Below are 16,994 nucleotides of genomic sequence, written 5' to 3'. Positions count from 1 at the left end.
TATGCATTCCATCATGTACATAAACAGTGTCATAATTCGCCAAGTGCAAATCAGCAAATTCGTAAAATTTTTGTTTATTTTGAACAATCCGGATAATCGAAAATCCGGATAATGGAGGTCCGGATAATGGAGGTTCTACTGTATTTAAAATATGAAAATTGTGTTTTTATTCACAAAAACTTACTATTAATTTTCGCTAAAATTTCCAGCATTCAATCGTCGTCATTTTCTTCTATTACAAGCTGCTATCCGAAACTCAGGCATTATTTATACTGATACAGGATTTTCCTCAATAAACAACTTGTGCATTCAGCTTGACCCACAAAATAGGTGGAGGAAAATACTTATACAAAATTTTCTTTAATAAACAACTTGTGCATTCACCTTGACCCACAAAATAGGTAACCAGATTTTTCCATTCGACTTGACAGGACATGTTACGGGATTAGGTTAATCTAAAAAATTGCTTGTTTGCACAATTTTATTTGGAAAAAATACAACAATAATCATCTGATTTGGTGTGAATATCGAGCTGTTTTTATATATGAGTTAGGGTTAGATATAATACCGATTATATCCAACAGAATTGTGTACTTTTCAATACTCAAAATATAAAGAAGTTTTATTTAATACATACTTGTTTCCAGGGAGAAAGAATTCTTATCCTCAGATGTAATGGTAACAGAGAGCAACATAAGACTTTTTTTTATGTGGAGATAATATACGATTCAAGTTTTAACAAACGATTTGTTCTTAAAGAAAAATATGATTTGGTGTTAGTGATTAATATGGGTAACCTAATTATGGTAAATATTAAAAAAAAAACTGAATTATTGGACCGAGTTTTTTTTTTAAATCTATTTCGTTAATATTACCGATCTCTGTAGATAATATACAACTTGGTTCTTATAAGATTTAACTTTTGTTTATCTGCTTACTTTTCTCAGTACTTAGATCCAAAATCAAAATCAAATTCTGCAATTAGTTAAATTTTATTTAAGTTTTCATTATATCATCAATGATGTTACTAATATCGCTAGTATAGAGAAACAAAAAAACTGTCATAATATATTTTCTGAATGGAATTATTAGACGAAAGCACCTGTGAAAAACAGGTGTGCCCTAGTTAGAAGACGAAAAAAAACACAGCTGTGCCCTAGTTAGAAGACGAAAACACCTACGAAAAACAGCTTGGGAAAACAGCTGTTCCAAAGTAAAAAGACCAAAAAACAGCTTCGTTCCCATGACCTAGATAATAACTCTTCGAAGACAGGACAAAGAAAACAAACAGGGTTTGTAGGTCAGTAGTTTAGGATAAAAGCAAGTGAATTTTTCCAGAACCTTACTAATCGACCAACTTTTTTACCAAGAACTTCACTCGTTGACCAACAACTTCACTCATCAACCAACTTTTCTACCAAGAACTTCACTCATCTAAAAGAAAATCATGTCTGACATTGGTAAGTAATTTTTATTTTAATAATAATAATAATACTTACTTTAATTTAGATTATAATTTTTTTTATAAACTAATTGTAGAATTTGATTTTNGAAATTAATTCTGACTTTGTTTGATAAACAAAATTATGTAATTCATTATAGAAATTTAAAATTTCATTCAGAAGATAGTTTAATATTAACTAAAATTCATCGAGTGCTTGCATTTAATAAAGAACAATGGCTTAAAAAATATGTAGTGTCTAATAATAAAAAACAACAGGAATCAACGAATGATTTCAATAAAAGTTTCTTCAAGTTAATGAACCTGACTTTGTTTGATAAACAAAATTATGTAATTCATTATAGAAATTTAAAATTTCATTCAGAAGATAGTTTAATATTAACTAAAATTCATCGAGTGCTTGCATTTAATAAAGAACAATGGCTTAAAAAATATGTAGTGTCTAATAATAAAAAACAACAGGAATCAACGAATGATTTCAATAAAAGTTTCTTCAAGTTAATGAACAACAGTTTTTTTGGTAAAACATGTTAGAATGTAAGAAAACGTTTAAATTTGAAAACAGCCATGACTGAAAATCAATGTCAAAAGTATTTATCTCACGCAGCTCTCGAAAATTTCCAAATTATTAATAATAATCTCACGATTTTTCAAATGAAAAAAATTAACTTATGTTTGGATAAACCGATTTATATAGGATTTTGTGTATTAGAATTAAGTAAATTGCATATGTATCAAACATTTTATAAAATATTTAAAAATAAATATGGTGAAAATGTGGACTTGTTATATACAGATACTGATTCGCTAATGCTTCAAATTTATACGAATAATTTATATAACGACTTTAAATCATATCCAGATATTTTTGATTTAAGCAACTACCCTAACATGCGTGAATTATTTGATGTAACAAATAAAAATAAGCTCGGATATTTTAAAGACGAGACCGCGTCTAAACCTATAATAGAATTTTGTTCATTATAACCAAAAATGTATTCGTATATTTTCGATAATCAAAATAAAAAAAACGGCTAAAATGATTAAAAAATCTGTCGTTAAAACTTTTAACCACGAGAAATATAAAGAAGTTCTTTTTAATACAGAGCTATTAAGACATTAGCAGTATAGTGTTAAAAGTAAAAACCATCTTGTAACAACATATCTTCAGAATAAAATATCACTCTCACCGTTTTATGACAAAAAAATATATTTCTGATAATGGTATAGATGTGATATCGTTCGGACATTATACTTTTTATATTTAAATTCTTCCAGATTCTCTGATATCATCCCCTTCCAATACAATTACATATTATTATACAAGAGGAAACGAAATTCAAAAACTTGTTTAATACATGGTGTTTTGAGTAAAACATATCGTTGCTTATAACATGCTGTAAATAAAGCTGGATTACTTAAATTGCCAAATAATAAGAAATACTATTGTAAATTTTTTGTATTGACAAACCAGATAACGATGATGTTATGTAATAATAATTTTATAAAATGTGGTTGTTTTAACTGTAATCTTACTTTTTAAAAAAAAATGTTGTAACCAATTACATTGCTTATTTATATAAAAATAAAACTATATCCTAATACCGAGTTTTTTTTATAGAATTCAAACACATTACACCGCTTGAATGGGAAAAGTTTTCGAGTTTACCGATGGACNATTTATATACTAATTAATTTTTTATAACCCAAAGTGTATCGAATCCATACTACTTCTGTCATAAGGATGAATATCATTTCTCATTAAACAGACAGAAGAAGGACTACTTGATAATTAATTAATTTTTCACAGATTACTTTAATTTCTCCCTAAAACAATAGCATCGTTAGCAAAAAATGAAAAATATAAAGAGATAAAAATTTCAGGACTGACTGATTGACAGAAGACAACCAACTTAGGATTTCAGTAACAGATGGGGAGTCAGTCTTAATAAAATAGTGAAAAGGTGGAGAAAGCACCTGAGTGAAAGACTTAATGAACAGCCGAGTGAAGGACTGAATAAAAGAGACAAAGAATGAAAAGAAAACAGAATAAGTGAAAAAAAAGGAGGATAATTATTTTTCTGGTATGTTTTAATTCGTTCTTTCCTGATACTAATTGCTAGGTACTTTCAACATTTTGTACTTAAAAGTAAGCAAACATCTTAAAATGAATTTTGTGAGTTTCGTTTTTCTGTAATAAATATTATTTTCTATTTTTACGTGATGGTGCACTCATCTTTTTGATAGGCTTATTCCTGGACTTTAGACTGACCTTTACTGTCCTGCCTTAACAATTTTCTTTTTTTTTACTTTCTTTGTCAAACTCAAAGGTGTGTCAGGGAAAACACACTTGGTGACAGGGCCCTACCATAAAATTGCATAATCTAATTTTTGATGGCCCCAATGCCCCACAAGATATTCGGAGAAAATATTTATATAATAAGCATCATTAACAAAAGTTATACTCTTATATGAATATTTTAATATTTAATTTTGTGGACATGTAACAAATGAAATTTTAAGAAATGTATAAACTCTAATTATAATTAGAATAATCTATATATATATATATGGACGTGCATGTCCCTATATTTCACTTTTTCGTCAAAACTACGCATCGCACGTGAATGGTGTTTGTATGTGGTAGTAGCCCCAAGTCTCCATTCGTGCACTATGGGGGTTGCGTCTCGATAGGGTGCGGGAGATATGGGGCTGAAAGTGGTTGATAATAGCTTTCTATTTCGAATGTTTTGTTCGAATTTAATTCGAACATAAAATTCGAATATTGGTTCGATTAAATAACGATTGTAAACGTTCCAGAAACGTTGAAAATAGTTCGTTTGACTAGACGTGAACAGGAGACGTTCAGAAATAGAATCAGGATTAGGTCTCTAATTAGTCTGGAAATGGGGACCTAATTCTGGAATTTTGTGAAAACGGTAAGATTGGCTATCATGTAATTATCTTAATCTTTACTATCGTTACTTTTTAAAAACCCAACGAAGCGGGTCCTTGCAGCTAGAGTCTAGATTAATAGAAAAACAGTCTTTTATATACATAAAAAACTACATTACATACAAATGTATGAACAAATAAAAACCCAGCGAAGCAGGTACTTGCAGCTAGTATATATATAAAAATGGACGTGTGTGCCTGCATATTTCACTTTTCCGCTAAAATTACACATAGCACACGAATGATGTTTGTATGTGGTAGCAGCCCCAAGTCTCCATTCGTGCACTACGGTGGTTGCGTCTCTATAGCTATAAGAATGCGGGAGATATGGGGCTGAAAGTGGTTGAAAGTGGTTTTTTATTTCGAATTTTATGTTAGAATTAAATTCGTACAAATTCGAACATAAAATTCGAATATTGGTTCGATTATAGAACGATTGTAAACGTTCCAGAAAATTGATCTAATTAAAAATAATTCGTTTGACTGGACGTAAAAATTCTCTAATTAGTCTGTAAACGGGGGACCTAATTCTTGCATTTTGTGAAAACGGGTAAGATTGGCTATAATGTAATTATCTTATTCTTCACTATCGTTACTTTTTGCCCACAAATAAAAACTCAGCGAAGTGGGTCATTGCAACTAGTAGCATATAAATTTTACTCTGTTAACTTTCTTTTTTCAATTGCGCAGCATTTAAAAAATACATGATGTAACGTTCTAGTAAGAAATCAAATAGAAACAAGAATATTTGTATGTAACAGACAAATTTTCATATTCGATTGCAAAGAGTCATCGACTAAGAATAAATAGCTACTGATTTGGAGTCTAAGCTAATAAGAGAGTGCGTATAAACAGGTAGATGAAAAAAGCACTTGACTTGTTCACTTGTTGCAAGACGTCTGCATGTATGAAACAAAGGAATGGCAATTGAAACTTTTGCAGTATGTACTCACGGATATAAACGACTTTAGACGTGTATTTGACTAACAGTTTTTTTAGCAGTAACCAAATTGGAGCTACCAGTGAAAAACAGAAATTTATCACACCAGAAAAAATAAACCAAAAAACGATTGCTAAGTCTATTTTTAAAAAAACGGTAAGTTTATTGTTATTTAGTCTCATACATACGGTTTATCGAAATTTGGTTTTTCCGGCCAGAAATTATTATATATAATCCTAAAATAAGTTACATTTCGGGTAACTGAATGCTAAATTGTGAGAGGAATAATTGTACTTAACGAAAATGTGAAAAAAGTTCACTATGAAAGATAAAATAAGTATTTTATAAAAATAGAATTTTTTCGAAAGATAAAAAAATAATGCAACTAAAATCAATTAGTGAATGTCAACAAGAAATTAAAAGTCTTAGAAAAAAGAGAAAAATGGACCAAGGAACATCGAAAACTTGAGAATAAAACAAGAACATTATTTGACTGTTCTAAAAGGTGATAGGAAGTACGACATATCGGCTGTTTCACCTATTAATTAACATGATAATTAACCTAAATTCTATCTGTATTATTTTTTGCAGGACACGTGCACAATTTTTCCTACACCAAAAGTACTATTAGTATACTTATTTCGATTAGATATTTTCGTAAACAACTATGTTTCGAAGGAAAACAAAAAGCTACAATTCCTTGACCACAACAAATTGATCGAAAATTATAAATTATAAATTAAAAAATATACATAAAGTAAAATAGACTGCCAGGTTTGCTTACAGTTGATTTTATAGGACACGCCATTACGTAAAAATCTATTCACTGGATACTGCACAGCCCGAAACATGAAAAGTTTCGTGTTTCGAAAACAGAAGTTGAAGATATAAATATTATTACATCTGTAATATTATCGATTGCGTAACAACTAACGTTACTTATAATTATTTATTTACTTTAAATATAATATAAGTGGATTATTTTCAATAATATAAAAATATTTTAAACGCTTATTAACGCATATGCTAATATCGATTACGAAAAATGCTGATATATTACTTATTTAACTATATATTTACCTCAATACATTATAGAATTTTTACGGGCGATTCAGATATTTCTAACATTTTATTCAAAAACGCTACTGAACGTAAAATACAAGTTGTCAGAATATAAATTAACTGCCACTGCCAACAATGCAATCGGCATGCATTTTTAACAGCAGATGTACTGTTAGTAGGCAGATGTACTGTACCTAAAATTTATTTATACAAATCTTGAAAATAAAACAATGATAATTTTTCTTTTCTAAGTTAGTTGCATTTTTTAACCTTTAGAAGTTGCAACTGCGTTATAAAACTGCAGATACAGACTCTAGGATATACAACGTTAAATACTAATTAAAGAATAAATTAATATACAAAATTTTTGGTTTCGTGACAAACTTAGTAATAAATCCGAATCCAATATCTAACTTTATCGGCTTCACGCAATACATTTCTACATTTAATAATATGAAGGAGATTTTTATTTTTATAGTTATTCTAATTGGATAAATATAAACCCGAAGGCTAACTGTGAAAAAAGTATTTTATAATTAAACTTTCGTGCAAATAATAATTTTCATTCCAGTTACTATATAATTGTATAGAATGAATTGCATAAATTTAAAGTTATATATTACAATTACTTGTGTATATAATTTGCATTTATTTGTTAAAAAATATAGAATTTAAATGAAAAACATACAGAAACTTTTGCTATAATTATATTTATATTTTCAAATAAGCCTACATATTTAAAGACAGTTGAATTTGCGTCTATATCTGTAATGTTTCAGAAAACAATTCGTGAACTGATAAAATAGAACAGAACAATTATCTTAAATAAAAATAACTTCAAACTACTTAATTTCATTTCATACCTGAATCAATAAAGTAATTTACTGTGTGCAATTTTGAGCGCAAATATTAATTGCATTTCTTTATTTGTGTTATATTATTTTTTTATTGTTGAGCTTAAAGTTGTTCACTTATTTCAATTAGTTCTTAAATGATCAATTGTAAACTATTATCGTTCAAATGTCCCATACTGTATAAACCTCATATTTTTCTAATCCTTTGTTCTTTAAAACTACTTTTAGGTTCTGTAAGTTTCTGTAAGGCAAACCTATGGCATAAAACACAAACGTATCTGGTAGATATCATCTGATTTCAATTTATCATCTGTTTTTTTCAAATAATGTTTTGTTTATTACTTGTTCGTCGTTTTTTAATTAATCAGCATTTTTAAAATTAATCGACTTAATACATATTCGTTTAAATTTTTTAAACATTGTTATTCGAATTTTATGTCGTCTGCTAGTAAGGATTTATTAACAAGACTTATTAAACTAGTTTTACAGATTCTTCAACTCGGTTTTACTGAATAGAAAATAAAACAACAATTTACTAATCTGTGAAACTAAGTTGCAGTATTTTTAAAGCCAGTTTAGTAAGTCCTGTTAATAGATAGGTACTAGTGAATAATAAGATTATCGTTATTTCAAGTTTACAATTTTCGCAAACGTAAACATCTTTTAAGCTAAGTACGCTTAACAAATTCGCCATGCCCGCTTTATATCTTTCCAAAAATAATTGAATTTTCTCCAACGAAACTACTAAAGAAAATAAGAATTTTAGTAAAATAACTCAATATGCAAAATATGAATTTAATTTTTGTAAAATTGAAGAGTTAATACTTTTTTAACATGAGGCTACTTAACATTATAACTGTACATACTCGTAACTTCATAACTATGTTAACCAAAAATTCATTTGAGTTTTATTCTTAATACAAAATTATATTCTTTGCTACATATTTTATGTTGAAATGCAAAATGAAAGTTATAAAGTTAAAATAGTTTATCTAAAGGTTTATCATCACTCCAGTAAATATAATATTGTTTAAAGAAAATGAATTTGTAAGAAATAAAATAGTCCACATACCTATTTTCGAAGAAATATAATTGAAACACCCAAAAACTAAGATGAACGACCAAAGTGCTTTCATTTTCGGCTTATCTCGGAATAATTAGGAGTTTCTCTGTTTGGCATGTGAATGCTATGTATTTTTTACCACGCATTGTTTACAGCCACTGTCGTTATGGAAACAAAATACAATTTCAAATTCGTTTACTTTACTCACAGGACAAACGGTCTTTATCCACACACGAAATGAATGATGTGTTAAATGCTATCAAATGAATTTGTTTAAAATAATGGAAAACAGAGTTTATTTTTTTAAGTCTATACTTTCAAGTGAAAACAGAATGTTTCAAGCTTCATGATTCATACACAAAAATTCATACTATTTAACTATTTTTACTATTTGTGAAATAATAACAGTTCGTATTTTGTGACGCTATTATCTACCGTTGGTAACTGTGACTTCAATGAAATTTATTGATAAATATATATTTTTTCATAGAACTTGATAATATTTTTAAAATTAAAATTTCAAAAAATGGCACAATATATACAGTAGACCCCCTATAACGCGGGTTCAAATAATGCGAATTCGTATATCGCGGCAAAGAATTGCGACCGGATTCGTGTAAGGACGCTAAAAGAAAATCGTTAAATGCGAAAAAAACGTCATCGCAATAGTAAACGGCTAATCTACTACTTTCTGTAGTTCAGCGCCACGCTACAGAGATTTTAGGCAGATAAGTTGAGTTTACTATCGTCTGTACAGTATTATATTTAAATTATATATAAATTAGGTACTGTATATATAATTATATATTAATTATATACAGTATAAGTAAGGTTCATATATATAAATATAGGTTTGTATATATAAATTATGTATATCTGTAAGTCTAATACAATACTGTTATTTTATACATTTCTTGTGGAAATAACATTTCTTATTCAACGGCCATAAAAATTATTTTTATTAATGATGTTTCCAAAGTTCAACGAATTTTTCGCAGAAAAATAACTTATCAGAAAACGCGTCTGCTGTTTGGTGCGCTGCTCTGCGACAAACACAAGCTTAAGTAATGGCGTCGTCGAACGGTGAACACTCAGTAAGTAATCCTACAATTTTTCGTTTATAGCATAGTTTATACGAATTACTTCCGAAAAATTATATGTAATTTGTAAATGTTCGAATCAAATTAGTCTAAAATCGATTAATTTTATGGAAGCAAACGTTTCAAACAGTCGTAGTTAATGAACTGCACACGTGACGGGCTGTGATTGGCTCACGTATTTAAAGATTTATACAACGCGAAATTCTTATAAAGCTGAACGTATCTACCGAGTTATAGGGGGTCGACTGTAGATATTTTTTAATATTTAGTAATTTTTGAGTCTCTTTCACATACAGTAGAGCGTCGATTATCTGAAAGTCAATCATTCGAAAAAATTCTAGTCGGCAAATTTAAATTTACGCCAGTGCTGTAGCGCTGTAATCTTTGGTTATGTCTTCGGCTACTCAAATATTTTACGTTTTTGATACTTCTGAAGTATAATTTTTTATTGTTTTTATATTTTTCAATATATTTATTTTGTTCGTACGAAATAAAAAATTTTTTTTAATGATACAATAGTCTTCGTTAGGCTTAACATCGACGAAAATTTAACGCAAAGCGACCCGCAACGGAGATAAATGTCAAGATGGGATAAATTAATATATTTTTTCGTACACAATCGATTATTCGAAACTCCGATCTTCCGATCAATCCCAGTTCCTAATTGATTCGGATAATCGACGCTCTACTGTATTTATTTGTTAGTAAGCTAAACTTTGTTCTATAAATGTACTGATGTGGATCGAAAGATCGAAATGTGTATAGATAAAAATAAAGAACATAGCAAACAGTAATGGTTCAAAGTCTTTTTAATTTTATTAAGTAAAACAGTTTACCATCAGTTAGTGCCAATGCCGTCTGTTTTCCCTTATACAGTAGAGTCTCAAAAACTCGGCCTAATGTGGACCGAAGGGTTGCCGAGTTAGTGAAAATGCCGGGTTATCGGTAATAGGGTTAAAAAAGAATAAGTACGAGTGTTTCCTCAGAAAATACTGTACTGTACTTGTATGTATTGTTTGTTTGAGAATACAACAGAGAATAATTTGCTCAAATACCCTTAAACATAAGAAAAATATGTACTTTATGAAGGCTTTTACTACATGAAAATGAAAATTAATGAATACACAGTGTACAATAATTTACCTGATAAGATAGACCTCAGAAAAATACTTTATGAGCGTAAATCTGTCTATAATGAAAATTATCTAGGAGTTTTTTTGCCCTGCCAGGGTGTGGCCCAGTTATCCGGACTGCCGGGATATCGAGTGCCGAGTTTTCAAGACTCTATTGTTATACGATATTTAGGTGTATCAGACAATCTATTATAACTTGGTTGGGTTTTATTTTTTTTAATTAAATTTTTATAGTTATATTGAACAAAATCAGATATGAAATTTATAGAATAATTCATTTTTTTTAACAATTACACAATTTAGATTATTTTAGTTAAAATTGTAATTTTGAATTATCTCATATTGTACTTTTAACATAATTTTATAAAATTAGCGTGATTCGAAAATTATATTTAATTATGCCTGCATTTTTCGGCAAAAATAACGATAAAATCAAGTTTTCATTCCTAAACACTTTGTGCCTATTTATTAATATTTTTTCACGTATTCTGCTTGAAGACTATGTTATGGTGACGAAAATATACTCTTTTATTTATCTCGGATATAAAACACCGTAATATTTTTTTATTCAATAATAATTATATTTCTTAATTTGTTTTTAATTAATACACATTTTTTTTCTGTTAGTTGTTTGTTTCTTTGTGAACTAATGATTTTAGCTATTTGTTGTCATTACTTTCTGTATTTCTTGAAGCATTTTTAAATTTTGTTGATTTCCTTAGAAAACATACAAGAAATAATAATGTAAAGATATCTGTAAAACAATGTGTTTCCCTTCTCACGGGACAGCTCACGTGTCTTTTAACTATGAAACTTTTTACTCATTTTACTACATTCGTTCTTTAATTTAAAACGTTTGCTATGTATATTTTATTGTTTCTCTTATATATTTTTTAATATGTCATATAAAAAGAAATAAAAATGTAGGTGAAAACTATGTGTTTGTAACATTTTCAGATGAATAAAAATGTCGTGGAAACATTTGATTCCACGACATTCCAGTAAAACTCGAAGAAAAACTCTATTGATATATTATTTCTTGCAAATTCTTATTGTTTTCATTTCGAAAACAATAATAATTTGCAATCTCTGTACACAAACACTGTACAAAATATTTTGATGTTTCTTTTGACTTTTTTTATGCTTTAGACCAGGGGTGTTTAACCCGCGGCCCGCGGGCCGCATGCGTCCCAAAGCAAATTACAATGCGGCCCAATAAACGTGTAAACAAAACCGACAAATGTTTTAATTTATTATTATTTATTTATTTCAACCGCATAAACTCAAAAAAAAAGTTTCACAAAGCCGTAAATCTTTATTTATATTTTATTTTTGAGATAAAAGAAAATATTTTCAAATACTTGGAGATGTGTGAATGCGGAAGAATTACTAAATAAAGCTTGAGTTGTGACTCAAAAGATTTTGAACCCAAATTTGGGATAAGGAGGGAAAGATGAAAAAGGACAAAAGATGTAGCACACATGAATATTGTGTTTATGCTGCGATATAATTAAAAGTGCTTATTGTTTTTTAACAGAGACCAATCTTCTTGTATACTATGTTTACGGCACAGTTTTATTATTAACGGTTGATAAAATTTGATCAAATGAAGAACCTGAGATAGCCATAGAAACGAAATTCCTCCATCCTCGCCAACAATTATAAAACCGTATTTTCCTTCTCTTTTTCAAATATCTTTGCTTTTGAAATAGCAAAGGATAAATGGAAAATTATCAGGAACATTGAAATAAAAATTTTTTCTAGCAAAAATGCAATCGTCTAAAGTTCTGTATAGATTTTGTGAAGCTGAGTAAATTTTATAGTACCTGCATGTAACCACAAAACCGTACACCCCTATGATTGCAGCTTAAATATAAAACTAATTTTTTTTTTTTTAAAGTAACGTATATAAAGTACTAACCAATCATATCTTCTTTAAAAACTATAGATCAATCGTTTTTTTAAACTTGAATCGTATATTATCTACAGATAAAAAAAACTCATATTGTTGATAGAGCCATATGCTTCTTCGTTACAAAGAGCATAACGCGGGGTCGACACGTATTAGTTCACGGTACCGACTGTATAGCAGAGGGTGCAATTTTCAACAAATTTTTAAGTTGTGTCATAGTTTTAATTTAATTTGCATCATTACTTTATATTAAATTCTTATCTTGTGTCTATTTATATATCGTTACTTTATATTAAATTCATATACTAATTAATTTTTTACCTCAAATGTATCCAATCTATACTACTTATTTATAGTTCGTTGTGAGATCAATTTCTGCTCGCAAATCATTTTTATTTTCTTATATCTAACGGAGCAAGAAAACAAAAAATTACACTGCAGGAATACAAGTAAAATTTGCGTAAATGTTAGATACAATGTGAAACGTCTCGTGTGCAAACTTATTAATATAATTTAAAAATTTAAATGTTGCTAAAATAATATCAATTTATTAACTTAAAAATATTATTAATACATCAGGTAAACACAAGGTTAAACTCTAAAAATTATTACTGCAAAGAAATCCTGAAAAGTATAAAATTTAAATGAAAATCAATTATTGTAACTAAATGTAGAGTACATTTCTATTAGATTAATAATAACAAAATTAATTACAGTAAAATAAAAAAATATTAACATTTTATTCGTATATAATAAATTCAAAATACGTTAAAATTTCGGGATATTTCAATGTAAATTAATTAAGAAACAATATACTATATCGTAACAGATCTCGAAAACTAACAACAGGTACAATTATAACAATATTATTCTGTTCAATTTACACTGAATAAAATAATATCTTGAAAAATTTTGTTTTATAATCTATGGTATAGTTTTATTTTATAATAAAAACTTAATTTTCCAGAGACATTTTTCCAAGTCTATATTTTGTTATTAGCTTTAATTAAAAAAATGGAGGAATCAAAGAAAAAACAACAGGAATGAACATCAATGCATNTATAATAAAAACTTAATTTTCCAGAGACATTTTTCCAAGTCTATATTTTGTTATTAGCTTTAATTAAAAGAATGGAGGGATCAAAGAAAAAACAACAGGAATGAACATCAATGCATTAAATGCAGTTTCTATTGCGATAAGAAATACTATTTTCACTAATATAATGAAAGCGTACATATCTCTGTATACAAATAAAATTCCTAAAGTGGTTGACAGAGATCCTTGAAATATTGGATAGCCGATACGATACAGACTGTCTTTCATCCTTTCATTCGGGTTTTGATACAAAGAACAAATATAAGCGTAAGACATGTGAGCCGGATAATTGACGCAGAATCCGACACATAATATCAGGCTCATCATTGAAAAAATATCCATGTTTATACCCCACAGAGACATGTATCCTAAAGTTTCTACAATGGTGGATGTTACCGATATTGCTACGAGAAAAGCAACGACAATGTTCGGTAGGATAACTATAAACAAAATCATAACCAATAGTGAAGTGATCCAAAATAAATCTGTAATTGTGCGTCCAATTATAATTCCTTGCTCGTACAGAGGAGTTAATGCTGCGTAAACGAGAACAGGAAAATCAAATTCGTCAGCAATTTTCCACAAAGTTTTTAACATTACCATTTCAGCTGCTGAACTTAACGTATCATTTACAAGGATGTGGAATCTGCTACTTAAAATATCGGATCCGTCAGAATTGAATGCGATATCGTTGGTGAATTGTTCTGCTGATTTAAATTTCAGGAAAACATTGCGAAGTCCATCCAAGAAATCTTCTTTAACTGACATGTTGTATCCTCGTAATGAATATTTAGCCAGCGGGTGATTTTGGAATTCTTTGTAATATTTTAACCAAGATACTGTAAATCGAGAATCTGCAATGTATGGAAGACTTTCGAATTTGTTAAGTAATTCCTCTATGTTCCTCTGTACGTTTAAATCTGAATAATCAAGTGTTCTATTAATGACTATTTGGTATGGAAACGTATAACGGCCGAAACTTATATAATATAATTCTATACCCTGTGTTATTACCGATTTTTGTGGATATAGCTTAGTGTAATCAACACCGTGTGTTATAGTTAAGGCTCCCCATATTCCAAATGATAAATTCAGAAAGTAAACTATGATAACTATTATCTTCATTGTACTGATACATAGAATTCTCCCCAACTTGTCCCGAAAGAATGCCATTGTTGGCTCATCCGTAGACGTTTCTTCTTCTGTAATAGAAGATTTGATATCTTCTGAAAATAAAGTTAACCACTTAGAATTTATATACATTATTTATTCGAAAAAAAAAACATTTCAGAACGATGTTTATTAATTTATAAATCAATTTATGTAATACTGATTGTTAGCAAATAATTGATGAATAAGAGATATCAGCAAAACAAGTAAATAAAAACTGCTTAGACATTTCATAATATCACATAAAAAATATGCTTATTCAAAAACGCCATTTACTTAAAAAAGTTTTGTACCATATATTTCATTTTATTTTATTAAAAGGCCGTTATGTCAGCAAAATAAAACAAAGTTATCATTGAAGAAGGAGAAAGTGAGGAAACGAATAAGGAGAATGTACAGTCAGAAAGAAAAGTAAAAATGACTCCCTCTCAGCGAGTCACGCAAGGTTAATACTTTTCACTGCGTTTAATGTTCACTTAGAGTTTTTATGCTACGACGTCGTTGGTCAAAAAGTAAACGTGAGTTGTAAAGAGCTGTACTCTAATAACTAGTGCAGCTTTATATAATAAAAAAAGGAAAGTTTAACGCTTAACTCTGAAATAAAGATTTATACTTATATTAAAATTAAGCTACCCTGCGATAACTCGTACTTCAATAATATATTAAATTTTCTGAAATAATGCACCATGTATTCAATACATTATACACTTACCCTTCATATTTTGCCAGCAGTCACCTGATACCAGTTTGTGCAATCTCGTATAGCATTTACTTATAAAAAAAGTCTGTGTATATATCAATATATATTTTTTAAAAAATCGAAGAACATTACCTAAATTATAACGAAATGCTTTTTGTCGTTGTTTCTCTTCACTCCGTCCTGACAATGCCATGCACCCTGCAAAAAACGTTATCTGATACAAAAACGTAAACACTATGCTGGTTGCGGAATAATAACAAAACATTCTTATAAGAGGAAAAGATGACATCATTCCAATGCAATAGGAAAACAAATTAGTCAACGATGTTAACGTTATAGAAATTCCTGCTTCACCAAATGTTTCTTCCATGCGTTTGTGTACTTTTTGCTTGGGGTTTGATATTCTCCAACACGCCAATAATACGAAGGCATCGTCGATCTCTGTCACTACATCAGAAAATCTTTATTAATTGAAGAATTCATAATCAAAAAGTAAACAAATATAAAAGCGCGAGTAAATACTTACCGAGAACTAAAAACGGTATGGTGATGTTCCAAATACTATTCGGTACACCGACAACAGACATGAATCCGAAAGAAGAGACCACGGCCAGACCAGCCGATACCATACTTGCCATACCCAGAAAAGGCTTGCTTTTTGCCCAATTGTTGCTCATGCACATAACAGCAGTGAAAACAGATATAAATGCAATTAAAGCACCAATCATAGGTTTAATATTTTCCACTAANACCCAAATTAAAACGAAATGCTTTTTGTCGTTGTTTCTCTTCACTGCGTCCTGATAATGCCATGCACCCTGCAAAAAACGTTATCTGATACAAAAACGTAAACACTATGCTGGTTGCGGAATAATAACAAAACATTCTTATAAGAGGGAAAGATGACATCATTCCAATGCAATAGGAAAACAGATTAGTCAACGATGTTAACGTTATAGAAATTCCTGCTTCACCCAATGTTTCTTCCATGCGTTTGTGTACTTTATGCTTGGGGTTTGATATTCTCCAACACGCCAACAATACGAAGGCATCGTCGATCTCTGTCACTACATCAGAGAACCTTTATTAATTGAAGAATTCATAATTTAAAAGTAAACAAATATAAAAGCGCGAGTGATTACTTACCGAGAACTAAAAACGGAATGGTGATGTTCCAAATACTATTTGGTATACCGACAACTGACATGAATCCGAAAGAAGAGACCACGGCCAGACCAGCCGATACCACACTTGCCATACCCAGAAGAGGCTTGCTTTTTGCCCAATTGTTGCTCATGCACATAACAGCAGTGAAAACAGATATAAATGCAATTAAAGCACCAATCATAGGTTTAATATTTTCCACTAAATGCACATTTTCCTGTTCTATTGACCAGTGGTTATCAATGAAACACAGAAGATATTTAAATTGATGATTTCTTATTCGATTATATACTTCTGTTCGCCATCTTTTAATCATATTGTGTTTCTTCTTGTTGCTGTTGTCAGTGAAATAAACTAATCTCGTAGCATTTACTGTCTGAATG

The sequence above is a fragment of the Centruroides sculpturatus genome, unplaced genomic scaffold (genome assembly GCF_000671375.1).
Source record: "Centruroides sculpturatus isolate CEXI.00-Female unplaced genomic scaffold, Cexi_2.0 scaffold1216, whole genome shotgun sequence".
Lineage (NCBI taxonomy): Eukaryota > Metazoa > Arthropoda > Arachnida > Scorpiones > Buthidae > Centruroides > Centruroides sculpturatus.
This window is presented reverse-complemented; position numbering follows the sequence as displayed.